Below are 13,734 nucleotides of genomic sequence, written 5' to 3'. Positions count from 1 at the left end.
ACAGGATAGCGAATGCTTCATTTTAGCCAATATCCATCACAGTTGTACAATTTTACATGTCAACTACCTCCGCTGATGATGTAGATGTTGAAATAACGCACGATGAAATAAAGGATATTTATCAGATAGTTCAGAGTGCTGATTTGGGAGTGAAATTCGGTAGTAGGAAGGGAAGACAATGAAAAATACATTACTGGTCATTAAAATTGCTACACCAAGAAGAAATGCGGATGATATATGGGTATTCATTGGACAAATATATTATACTAGAACTGACATGTGATTACATCTTCATGTAATTTGGGTGGATAGATCCTGAGAAATCAGTACCCAGAACAACCACCTCTGGCCGTAATGACGGCCTTGATACGCCTGGGCATTGAATCAAACAGAGCTTGGATGGTGTGTACAGGAACAGCTGCCCACGCAGCTTCAACACGATACCACAGTTCATCAAGAGTAGTGACTGGCGTATTGTGACGAGCCAGTTGCTCGGTCACCATTGACCACACGTTTTCAGTTGGTGACAGATCTGGAGAATGTGCTGGCCAGGGCAGCAGTAGAACATTTTCAGTATCCAGAAAGACCCGTATAGGACCTGCAACATGTGATCGTGCATTATCCTGATGAAATGTAGGGTTTCGCAGGGATCGAATGAAGTGTAGAGCCACGGGTCGTAACACATCTGAAATGTAACGTCCACTGTTCAAAGTGCCGTCAATGCGAACGAGAGGTGACCGAGACGTGTAACCAATGGCACTCCATACCATCACGCTGGGTGATACGCCAGTATGACGATGAAGAATACACGCTTCCAATGTGTGTTCACCGCGATGTCGCCAAACGCGGATGCGACTATCATGACGCTGTAAACAGAACCTGGATTCATGCGAAAAAATGACGTTTTGCCATTCGTGCACCCAGGTTCGTCGTTGAGAACACCATCGCAGGCGCTCCTGTCTGTGATGCAGCGTCAAGGGTAACCGCTGCCATGGTCTCTGAGCAGATAGTCCATGCTGCTGCAAACGTTGTCGAACTGTTCGTGCAGATGGTTGTCGTCTTGAAAACGTCCCCATCTGTTAACTCAGGGGTCGAGACGTGGCTGCACGATCCATTACAGCCATGCGGATAAGATGCCAGTCATCTCGACTGCTAGTGATACGAGGCCGTTGAGATGCAGCATGGCTTTCCGTATTACCCTCCTGAACCCACCGATTCCATATTCTGCTGACAGTCACTGGATCCCGATTAACGCGATCAGCAATGTCGCGATACGATAAACCGCAATCGCGATAGGCTACAATCCGACCTTTATCAAAGTCGGAAATGTGATGATATGCATTTCTCCTCCTTACACGAGGCATCACAAGAACGTTTTACCAGGCAACGCCGGTCAACTGATGTTTTGTATGAGAAATCGGTTGGAAACTTTCCTCATGTCAGCACGTTGTGGGTGTCGCCATCGGCGACAACCTTGTGTGAATGCTCTGAAAAGCTAATAATTTGCATATCACAGCATCTTCTTCCTGTCGGTTAAATTTCGCGTCTGTAGCACGTCACCTTTGTGGTGTAGCAATTTTAATGGCCAGTAGTGTAGTAGGTGAATCTATACTGGTGGAAAAGAATGAGAAAGCAAACCGCCTGGAAGAATTTTGCACAGAGTATAATTCAATTATTACTAACAGTTGATTTATGAGTCATAAAAGAAGAATGCATGTGTGAAACAGTTTCAGATTAATTCCATCATAGTAAAAGCTGTCGGAGTAAGATTTTAAACTGATAATACATTTCCTGGGGCAGATTGGATTCTCTGGTTACAATTTATTGGTTACGAATGTTAGATTAAAACTGAAGAAATTGCAATAAGGTAGGAAATTAAGAAGGTGGGACCTGGATAAGCTTAAAGAACTAGAGGTTGTTCGGAGTTTCAGGAGGAGCATTGGGCATCGATTGACTGAAAGAGGAGAATAGAATACTGCAAAAGACGAATGGGTACCTTTGAGAGATGAATAGTGAAGGCAGCAAAGAATCAAATATGTAAAAGTACAGGTGCTAGTAGAAATTGTTGAATTTAATTGATGAAAGGATAAATTTCAAAAATGCAGCAAAAAGAAGATGACGAAAGGGGATAAAAAAGTCGACAAAAATGACACTGACACGATGCACGAAATCGCTAAGCAGGCATGGAATAAGGTCATTCTTACTCACAGAACATGACAATGTCATCTACGGATCTTATCAGTGATATCAGTTTACCCCGTGTGAAATGGGGTTGTTGCGGTTGTAGTGTGCATACCCTTTAGATGCTAATTAAACCCCCTGTGGTCCGAAAATGGAGTGAAGCTCCGTAAGCAATCACATGAATTTATTTTCAAAGGCTAATGAAACAAGTCAAACTAAGGATAACGTCTTACTAACGTTGAATTTAACATGAGTAAGCATGTCTTTAAAATACAGTCATGCATAAAAAACACAGGTCAACAGCCACACGATACTGCTTTTAAATTAATTCTAACTACTGAATGAAAACGCACGCTTTTAAAAGATGCTATTTAATTCCCTTAACGAGTATTCAGGTGGGAAAAACTCCAACAGAATGACAGTGAATGCAAAGGTAAAGAGACTATTAAGTCTAATTCCGATCTTGATGTCAATTTTATGAGCTTGTATTGCCCATAGTCAAGGGAAAAGCATATCAGAAACTGCTAATGAAAAATAAGGTCGGAAGAACAAATACCGTTCACAGATGTAAAGTGCATCCTGAAATTCAAACAAATAAGAGGGATCATTAGTGACCTACCGTTGCCCAAACGACTAACTCTGCAAAGGTAACAAATACCTCACCCCCTGAACTATTCCATGGACAAGTATTGCTGGCCGAATCTCACCAAATACACTTGCAGTAGTCGGCTGCGTGCTCGCCGGCTGTCAGCGTCGATTAATAGCGTACTGACCCTATCTTTGCGTGTGGTAAGGATGGCAGCAAGACCGTCGTTCGTGGAGGCACAGGGCAGAGGGTGTCTAAAACAGAAATTCTAGCTTCCCTCTCAAATTCTGCAAAAGTTCCAACTCATCTACCAGTAATGTTACTTTAAATCCGTCTTGATTGCAATTTTTTTTTTTTTATTATTCATATGACCGGTTTCGGTTCATTCAGAACCATCTTCAGATCTGATATTTAAGTTACAGGAGTAACCCGTCCAATTCAGCAACTTTCACATGCTACGTCACATAGCATGTGAAAGTTGCTGAATTGGATGGGTTACTCCTGTAACTTAAATATCAGATCTGAAGATGGTTCTGAATGAACCGAAACCGGTCATATGAATAATAATAATAAAAAAAAGAATTTGCAATCAAGACGGATTTAAAGTAACATTATAAAATCACTGATTGCTGTTATCCCATAAGACATTATGTCTGTTTTTGCAAAATCATCTACCAGTGACGGTGACGATTCCGAGTACCGTCCAGTCTCTATCGAGTTTTGCCGAAGTTGCGACCACTGCTCCAGTAAAATTTCAAGATTCCGACAGAGTGAGACTTTTTGTTTATTTTGTGGGACGGGAGCACAAATCAGAAGCTAACCGTCTCTCTAGCCACGTTCCAGGGCAGTCGTTGAGATGCTGTGTCTTTCGATTCCCACGGAAAACTCCCAGCTGCCGCTTTCTTTAAGTAAAGGACATATTCCTCCATGCAGGCATCGCACCTTTGCACAAGCATCTTCTAGCCGCCCGGCGAGCCCAGAGTCAGAGAAAGCGCGAGAGTGGAGGCTGCATCGGCCCTGTAGACCACTCAAAGCTACACATTTATGGTTGTGGCGAAGGTCAAATGATTTAGTCCCTACGCCGTCTCTCTCTGCTAGGATGCTGTGCCGAATAGATGGAAAAATACATCTTCTCACAAACCAAAGTGAGCAGTTAATTCAGTTTCTAGCTTGACCATAGGAAACATGTGAAATTACGTCTGAGTTTTGCTAGTATTGATACGAATTCTGAAAAGAACATCTCATATCCAAACATCCAGATGTCAGATCGGTACCAAACGGTGTAGATCGACAGACTATCAACCAACACTCCAACATTGCTTGTTCTATGTACTGTCGTCCAGGTAAACATGCGTAAACGGTAAGTAATAAGTGACAAATTACCTACAGGAAAAGCATAACTGTGAGTGTCTATCGCGTAGAGCTCCTGGATGGAACTCGATAGAGCGTTAGGTTGTCGTATCTAGGTCCCTCGGTTCGAGCGCAGGTCGTGCCAGTTTCTGCGGTGTAGTACGTGTTAAACTGTTATAGGGGGCAAAATGTTCCTGAAATGTGAAAGGACTGTTCGGAGTTTATAGCAATATTCTATTAGCAGTCGACTTTCCCTTCGTTTATTTGAGAGTAGCAAACCTATAGCGCACATTTGTAGTTCCCAGAATAAACATAAAGAATCAAAACAGCCTTAGAATATTGAAATGGACTAATCTTCTTAATCTACTGTCCCTCACATACAATCACTTGTGTTCTCCATGTTTCTGTGATTCTCACCGTCACGCCTGGATAATGGCTAAACTCGTTGATGAACCCAGACTCTTTGAAACTTCGCCACAGTACTGTTTCAGACACAAGCTTCCATTCTGCAATCGACAGGATAGATGCACAATTATGGGATTCATCAGATCTACTTGGTGTACGAAAGTAATCTGTTTCACTTACTTCTTTGTACGCAACCACAATTGTGAGACCTTTTGCAACGTCTCCTTAGAAAAATTATACATCACTGTGCTTGAACTGTCACATAATATTTTTAGCGCAACGCAATCTGACTTTCAATAATCCCTACAAAAGAATGACCCTGACTAACATTAACCTATACCTTTCACAAATCACTTACCTCACAAAAATCTTCGTTACTCGAACTACTGCAATATAGCGAGCGCCACTACTGCCAGCTAAATAAAAGATTCTAACTACTGAGGGCACTAACTACTGATAGGCATAGTTAGCAAATGAAAGATTTTGATACAGAACAAACGATGTATTTACCTTAATAGTCATAATATATATAGCAGTTCATGACATCCAGTCTTACAAATTTCAAAACTCCGCCATCTCTCTCCTCACATGCACCACTGCTGGCGGCTCACCTCCAACTGCGCAACGCTACGCGCTGTTAACAGCCAGCTGCCGCTGCCCAACACTACAATGGCAGACAACAATGCAAACTAGCCACAGACTGCACACAGCACAGCCAGTGATTTTCATACAGAGCGCTACGTAACGTTGCCAATAAGAAAACATCAACAGCCTACTTACACTTTCTTCCTCAATGAATAACACTGTGCGTTCGTGGTGCTGTTTATATTTATTCCTGAACATTATTTTGTTTATTATTATTATTATTATGATTTTATTGTGCTTATTATTATTTATTATTGTTGTTGTTACTATTAACACTTCCTTCAGTTTGATGCAATTGTTTTTTTATTCTCCTGTTCTGATTATTCACATTTATTCTGTGAAGCTGCATATATGTACTCTGTAGGTTTGCTACTTTCAAATAAACGAAGAGAAAGCGGACTGCTAACAGAACGCTGCTATAAACTCCGAACAGTCCTTTTACGAGTCAGGGACTTCTTGTCCCATATAACTGTTTCATATGTGCTACAGTACAAAAAAATGTCGTGACTAGGGCTTGAAACCGGAACCCTTGGTACGACAAAATAACACTCAAACGACTTCCCCAAGGGAGATCTACACTACAAACCATCACAGTTATGCTTTTCCTGTGCTCCGTGGGTCACTTACTCTTTACGCACGTGTTCCTGGACGTCAGCACAAGGAATTAACTATATCGGAATTTTGTTTGATACTCTATCGATATACAACTTTTCTAACCTATCTGTCTGGCATCTGGAGCTTTGGGTGTCAGTTACCCATTTATTACGTCAACAACCCTGGGGAGTAGTACTAGAGCATAAAAATTTTAACAAAGAATGTAGGGTGGCGCTACTTGAATAATTAAGATGGATATTAATCCCACTTCTCAAATTTTTTCATGTTTTATCGACCTGTATATTGTTGCCATTAACTTGGCAGTGTGATCTGTTAAGCTGCGTATTCAGTAGTTCTCTTATTTATCTACTTATGCTCTTTCTGGTGTTGTGTCTGATGGTATGTCTCCCTACTTTTGCCTATTAACCTGAATAATCTTCTTGCTGCCACAATGATTTTAGAAATACTGGACGAGTGTTATCTGCCCTTTCTAACGTACCTGATCACAAGACTTGGAAAGCTCTTTCAGACACTTACTCTTATATTGGATCCCCTACCTCTTCTAAAACGACATCCATATCTTCCTATGTCATGTCAGTAGACAATTCCTCCCCCTCAATGTATCCTTTCCACATGCCCGCACTCGAGTCTGCATTTAACAGTGGAACAACTATTGCTCTTTTCTTGTTGCTCGAGTGTCTGAGTTTCTATCTTTTGTTACCGCTCAACATTTAATTACTTGTCAAGAAGTTAACGTACAGACATCAAAAGTCGTCATCAGTAACAATATTGCACAGGAAAATTCAACGAGCGAACTGAGGAGGTCCAAGAAGTAATAGTTACCCCATCGATTTTTGTTGCTATGAGTTGGCGCATGCCGTATTCATACACCCGACCTCTGACCCTTGCCTATTGAACCCAGATGTCACACGGCGGTTAAATAATCACAGTTCCTTACATCCGTCAGTTATGGACACTTCTTTAGCGCGTAAAATCATTCGGTCCAGAAAGATCTTTCATCAAGCAGGATTATCCTTTTTGACGTGTTTTGCGCGAAAGCACTCCCTCTACACACAACAAAAGGTTACGAGCTGCCTCCGCTGCTTTCACTCCATTACAAATCCCATAGCGAACAATATGTGCGAAATATTAGATCTTTTCCCACTTGCAACTATAGTTTACGATACGTTCATAAGTTTCAGGTTCGTAAACTCCAACACGTAACAGCAAGATCGATACTAAAACTTTAACAAGAAGGTAGCAGTTGACAAATACAATCATAGCGCCGCGCCGAAGCCACATATTCGGATAGCACTTGGGGTCACGTGGCGTGTTGCGTGTGGCCGGTAGCCAGTAAGTGGTAGTTGGTAGCCAGTGTCCGCTGTACACTATGTGATCAAAAGTATCCGGACACCCCCCAAAACATACGTTTCTCATATTAGGTGCATTTTGCTGCTCTCTGCTGCCAGGTACACCATATCAACGACCTCAGTAGTCATTTGACATCGTGAGAGAGCAGAATGGTGCGTTGCACGGAACTCAAGGACTTCGAACGTGATCAGGTGATTGGGTGTCACTTGTGTCATGCGTCTGTACGTGAGATTTCCACACTCCTAACCATCCCTAGGTCCACAGTTTCCGATGTAATAGTGAAGTGGAAACGTGAAGGGACACGTGCAGCACAACAGCGTACAGGCTGACCTCGTCTGTTGACTGAGAGTGACCGCCGACAGTAGAAGAGGGTCGTAATGTGTAATAGGCAGACATCTATCCAGAAGATCACACAGGAATTCCAAACTGCATCAGGATCCAGTGCAAGTACTATGATAGTTACGCGGGAAGTGAGAAATCTTGGATTTCGCGGTCGAGCGGCTGCTCGTAAGCCACACTTCACGCCGGTAAATGTCAAACGACGCCTCGCTTGGTTTAAGGAGCGTAAACATTGGACGATTGAACAGTGGAAAAACGTTGTGTGGAATGACGAATCACGGTACACAATGTGGCGATCCAATGGCAGGGTGTGGGTAAGGCGAATGCCCGGTGAACGTCACCTGCCAGCGTGTGTAACGCCAACGGTAAAATTCGGAGGCGGTGGTGTTGTGGTGTGGCCGTGTTTTTCATGGAGGGGGCTTGCACCCCTTGTTGTTTTGAGTGGCACTATCACAGCTCAGGCCTACACTGATGTTTCAAGTATCTTCTTGCTTTCCCCTGTTGAAGAGCAATTCGGGGATGGCGACTGCATCTTTCAACACGATCGAGCACCTGTTCCAAATTCATGGCCTGTGGCGTGATTACACGACAATAAGATCCCTGTAATGGACTAGCCTGCACGGAGTCCTGACTTGAATTCTATACCACAGCTTTGGGATGTTTTGGAACTCCGAATTCGTGCCAGGCCTCACCGACCGACATCGATATTCATCCTTAGTGAAGCACTCCGTGAAGAATGGGCTGCCATTCCCCAAAAAAACCTTCCAGCACCTGACTGAACGTATGCCTGTGAGAGTGGAAGCTGTGATCAAGGCTAAGGGTGCGCCAACATCATACTGAATTTCAGCATTACCGATGGAGGACGCCACGAACTTGTGAGTCATTTTCAGCCAGGTTACCTGTTCTCAGCTTGACGTAGTCACAAGCTGTTTTGCAGAGAGCACCTGACTGAACGTATGCCTGTGAGAGTGGAAGCTGTGATCAAGGCTAAGGGTGGGCCAACATAATACTGAATTTCAGCATTACCGATGGAGGACGCCACGAACTTGTGAGTCATTTTCAGCCAGGTTACCTGTTCTCAGCTTGACGCAGTCACAAGCTGTTCTGCAGAATTGTTTCTGGAAAGTTTTTGCTATTACTGATGTTTTGGAAAGTGAAGCGAATTATCTTTGATCTTTCATCAGAATGATAACTTTTGCAGACAGCCAGAATGCGGTTTCAGAAATAGAGGACACAGTAGAATGTAACGCGCTACTTTGTGTCTACTTTGCACATTTATCACTAGAAAGTGATCAGATACAGCACCGTAACAACACTAGAATTCTGATGGTCACGGCTTTAGCGAACGACTCGAAATTAGTCCCTGCGGATTCCGGCTACCAAGATTTATGTCTACGACTGTACATTACAGCCTGATCCATCTGGCCATTAAAATATTCAAAGAACTTGTTGGGCGATAGCAAGTTCATGACATTACTTAAGACTCAGCCTACTTAAATTAGCTTTCTCTTGGATTGTAATTTGTTTATAATATATATTCAGACTTCGAAAATTGACTACCCATCTATAAAATCATACCAAAGTTGTTTCATAGAGTGATTTCCACTTTTTACTTTGCATACAAAGGGCTCCTGTTATAATTTTAAGTTATAATTTAAACAGTTAACTATCATTTCACACCTAATTGCAGGCCACTTTCTCTGTAATCTATATTTTTTAATGTGAGAGCATATTTCATTTCAAACTTCCAGCAAGCAGCGAAAACGATTACTACAGCAATGACTATTGCAAGTGGTAGAAAATGAGTCACTCACTTAATAATACTCGTACAAAGAAGACACAGTTCACCATATCTTCCACCTAGCAACTAAGTTTTCAGTCAAAGCAAAACTTACGATCGATTAGGTGCTACTGATATTTCGGGAATATAATAAAGTATGATCCACCCCCTTGTCAGGCCTCTCCATCTCGAGATGTCATATGGTCTAGGATAAATGCCAGAGAGAACTTGTATGAAACAAGCTTTCTCACATATGTAAACAAATACATATTTGTAAACAAAATAAAGCACGCTACAGAAAATGTGGAAAAATAAGCACACCAGTTTTCACCTTTTTTCGATATGCGCTGGTAAGCCAAAACATTATGACTACTGCCCACCGCGACGTTGGACGCCTACAGGTGGCTTTGCGGGCACATGACGGCTTAACGGGAGTATGCAAGCGGAGCAGACACGGAAGGGGATCACTCTAGCGAACATATATGCGCTGCAATTGGGGAAATCTACTGAATTAAGCGACTTTGACATAGGGCGGATTATTATTACGCGAAGTCTGTGAACGAGTACGTCGACAACGGAAAAGCTGGTAGAATGTTCACGCGCTACTGTCGTGAGCATCCACGGGAAGAGGTAGGACAGTCAAACTACCACCAGGCGCTAACTTGTTGGACGTCCACAGCCCTTCTCGGATCGTGAGGTTTGGATTGACGATGATCCGAGGCGTCTCCGCAGAAAGAGCACAATGCAGGTGCGCACACAAGTGTTTCGGAGCACTCCGTTCACCGTACATTGTTGAACATGGAGCTCCACAGCAGACCACCACTACGTGTTCACTTGTTGACCCAACGTATTCGTCAATTACGATTGCAGTGAGCACGGGACCATCAGGGCTCGATCGTCAATCAAAGGAAACGTGTCGGCTCTTCGGGTGAATCACATTTTTGCTACGGTAGGTCGATGCTCGTCTCCAAAAACACCGTCACCGAGGTGAATGGCGGTACGAAACGTGCAACGCACCTCGTACACAGGCTGGCGGGAGCAGTATAATGCTAAGGGAAACATTATCCTGCGCTTGCTTGGGGACCTATGGTAGTAATCTAAGGCACGCTGTCACCTGCGAACCACCTGCATCCTTTATGCTTGATGTCTTCCCATACGGCGATGTCAGCTTTGATCAGTATAATTGTCCGCGTCTCGGAGCCAGAGCCGAGCTACAGTGGTTTGAGGAGTGTTATAGTGAGCTCACATGTATGTCTCGGCCACCGAACTCACCTGATGCAAATCCTATGGAAGTCACATGGGTCGCTAACGCGCGCCATCACCGCGTACGCAAAACAGCGGCCCGCTATTTAAGCGAATTACATCTAATGCTACATACCTTCACAAACCTACCGACAAACTGTCGGATCCCTGATACGCGGATTCAGGGATGTGTTTCTTTCCAAAGACGGACAAACAAGCTACACACATCAGAATAAGTTTTGCATCACCTCGGTTCCGAGAGATCCGGGTCTTGTACAGAAAATTGGAATTCAGATCAAAATAAACATAACTTCCGCAGTTTTCATTGCTCATGAAAACCACACATTTTATGCTGTACCACCATACAGCGAGACCTTCAGTGGTGGTGGTCCAGATTGCTGTACACACCAGTACCAGTTGCACGTCCTTTTGCACTGATGCATGCCTGTATTCGTCGTGGCATACTATCCACAAGTTCATCAAGGCACTGTTGGTCCAGATTGTCCCAGCCTTCAACAGAGATTCGACGTAGACCCCTCAGAGTGTTTGGTGCGTCACGTCGTCCATAAACAACCCTTTTCAACTTATTCCAGGCATGTCCGATAGGCTTCCTGTCTGGAGAACATGCTGGCCACACTAGTCGAGCGATATCGTTATCCTGAAGGAAGTCATTCGCAAGATGTGCACGAGGGGGGCGGAATTATCGCCCATGAAGACGAATGCCTCGCCAATATGCTGCCGATATGGTTGCACTATCGGTCGGAGGATGGCATTCACATATCGTACAGCCGTTACGGCGCCTTCCATAAGCACCAGCGGCGTACGTCGGCCCACATAATGCCACCCCAAACCAGCAGGAAACCTCCACCTTGCTGCACTTGCTGGACAGTGTGTCTAAGGCGTTAAGCCTGACCGGGCTGCCTCCAAACACGTCTCTGACGATTGTCTGGCTGAAGGCATATGCAGCACTCATCGGTGAAGAGAACGTGATGCCAATCCTGAGCGGTTCATTAGGCATGTTGTCGAGCCCTTCTGTACCGCGATGCATGGTGTCGTGGTTGCAAAGATGAACCTCGCCATGGACGTCAGAAGTGAAGTTGCGCATCATGCAGCCTATTGCGCACAGTTTGAGTCCTAACACATCGTCCTGTGACTGCACGAAAGCCATTATTCAACATGGTGGCATTCCTACCAGGGCTCCTCCGAGCCATAATCCGTAGGTAGCGGTCATCCACTACAGTAGTAGCCCTTGGGCGGCATGTCACCGACGGTTCCTGTCTCTCTGTATCTCCTTCATGCCCGAACAACATCGCTTTGGTTCACTCCGAGACGCCTGGACACTTTCCTTGTTGAGAGCCCTTTCTGGCACTAAGTAACAATGCGGACGCGATCGAACCGCGGTATTGACCGTCTAGGCATGGTTAAACTACAGACAACACGAGCTGTGTACCTCCTTCCTGGTGGAATGATTGATACTGATCGGCTGTCGGACCCCCTCTGTCTAATAGGCGCTGCTCGTGAATGGTTGTTTATATCTTTGGGCGCGTTCAGTGACATCTCTGAAAAGTCACAGGGACTGTGTCCGTGATGCAATATCCGCAGTCAAAGTCTATCTTTAGGAGTTCTGGGAACTGGGGTGAAGCAAAACGTTTTTTGATGAGTATATTAAGCAGGTGGTCACAAAGTTTTGGCTCATCAATGTATGTACGTGTATTTATACTCTGAGCTCATGGCAGGCTCAATTCTGAAAAGAAATTCAGTAATTTTGTAGCTTAGAAGACCATACACGAACCATGTCGCTTTAAAAAAAAAACACAGATTGATTTCTCGAAACACGCTGGCTTCTGCTACAGCGTGGTACCGTAGGGAGCGCTGAATATAGTACCAGAGCCTGTCTATGTATTCTCTACCTCTTTGGTAGCATATTACTGCTCGTATTATTATCACTGAAAATAATCATAACGTTGCAACATGTATGACGTCTGCATAGTGTACTCTGCATGTCGCCAACATCAAACAGAAGTAATCACATAACGTTAGTATCATTCTGTGGTTTACTTTTTGCGGTATTAACGGAACTTTAGTATTGTACTTGTTTGTTCTGCTCCCACGCTTTTATTTACTAGCAACAGCAGTGGTCGTAAATTGTTGCTGCTGCACGTGGAAATTTGGTATTCGTCGAAGAAGGAAGTTTTAATTTTCATCGGTAAGTAGTACAACAGCCTCATTACAGTTGTCATACTATTATAGGCATTATGTGCGCTGATTAATATCGAGAGACATTGTCATGTAGACATAATATAGTATGACAGATTTGTTTCACTGTGTGATAATACATTTATGAGAGACAAATGCTAGATAAATTCTGTACCGGTAGTGCGGGATTTTGCTGCCAGTCAAACTGCTGAGAGCACATGCATTTCGACCATTGCCCATCTGCAGTGAGATTTATGTAATGCATTTTTTTTCAAAAAATGAAACTCCTCCAGCTGTACTTATGTTTTTATACGTATTTACTTGGCTACTAGTTTCGTCGTTGCGTAAACGCTGTCTTCAGGCCCGTACATTTTGATGAAATCATTTGCGTGTGGCTCAGTACTAGAAGTCCGCTGTGGGAGCAACACGTACTCCACATGGATGGCGGACAGTAACTTGGTCTCACTGCGGACTTCTGGTACTGAGCCACACACAATTGATTTCATCAAAGTGTACGGGCCTGTAGATGGCGTTGACGCAACGTTGAAATTAGTAGCCAAGTAAATATAAAATCTTAAGTACAGCTAGAGGAGTTTAATTTTTAATAAAAAAAAATATACCAGCTGTGTCCCACCTTCATCCAATTTAAATGTGGATGTACGGAGATTATGTATTGCAGTTTGACACTCTTTCTCTGTTTTACACAGATATCAAAACTGTTGAGCTTCTTACTGTAAGAAGCCGTTCTACTAGAGCCCATGACGCGGAGAATGATTATGTACAATTAGCGTTTTTATTTGCCTAAGAATGAAAATGTAACCATATTTTTTTTTTAAAAAAAAGGAATTATTTCGTCCCTGTAAAGACAGGGCGCCCCAGGAGGAATGGTCAATATCCAGGGATATGACAGGAACGATCGTTCTAAGCAAAAAAGTCTAGTTAATATGAGCTCTATAGAGCATATCTTAAGAGCAATGAGCGCTTGTTCATCTTCGCTGCCGTGAAGCACATTCTTTTACCGAAAAAACAAGTGCTCATTGTTCTT

The sequence above is a fragment of the Schistocerca americana genome, chromosome 6 (genome assembly GCF_021461395.2).
Source record: "Schistocerca americana isolate TAMUIC-IGC-003095 chromosome 6, iqSchAmer2.1, whole genome shotgun sequence".
Lineage (NCBI taxonomy): Eukaryota > Metazoa > Arthropoda > Insecta > Orthoptera > Acrididae > Schistocerca > Schistocerca americana.
This window is presented reverse-complemented; position numbering follows the sequence as displayed.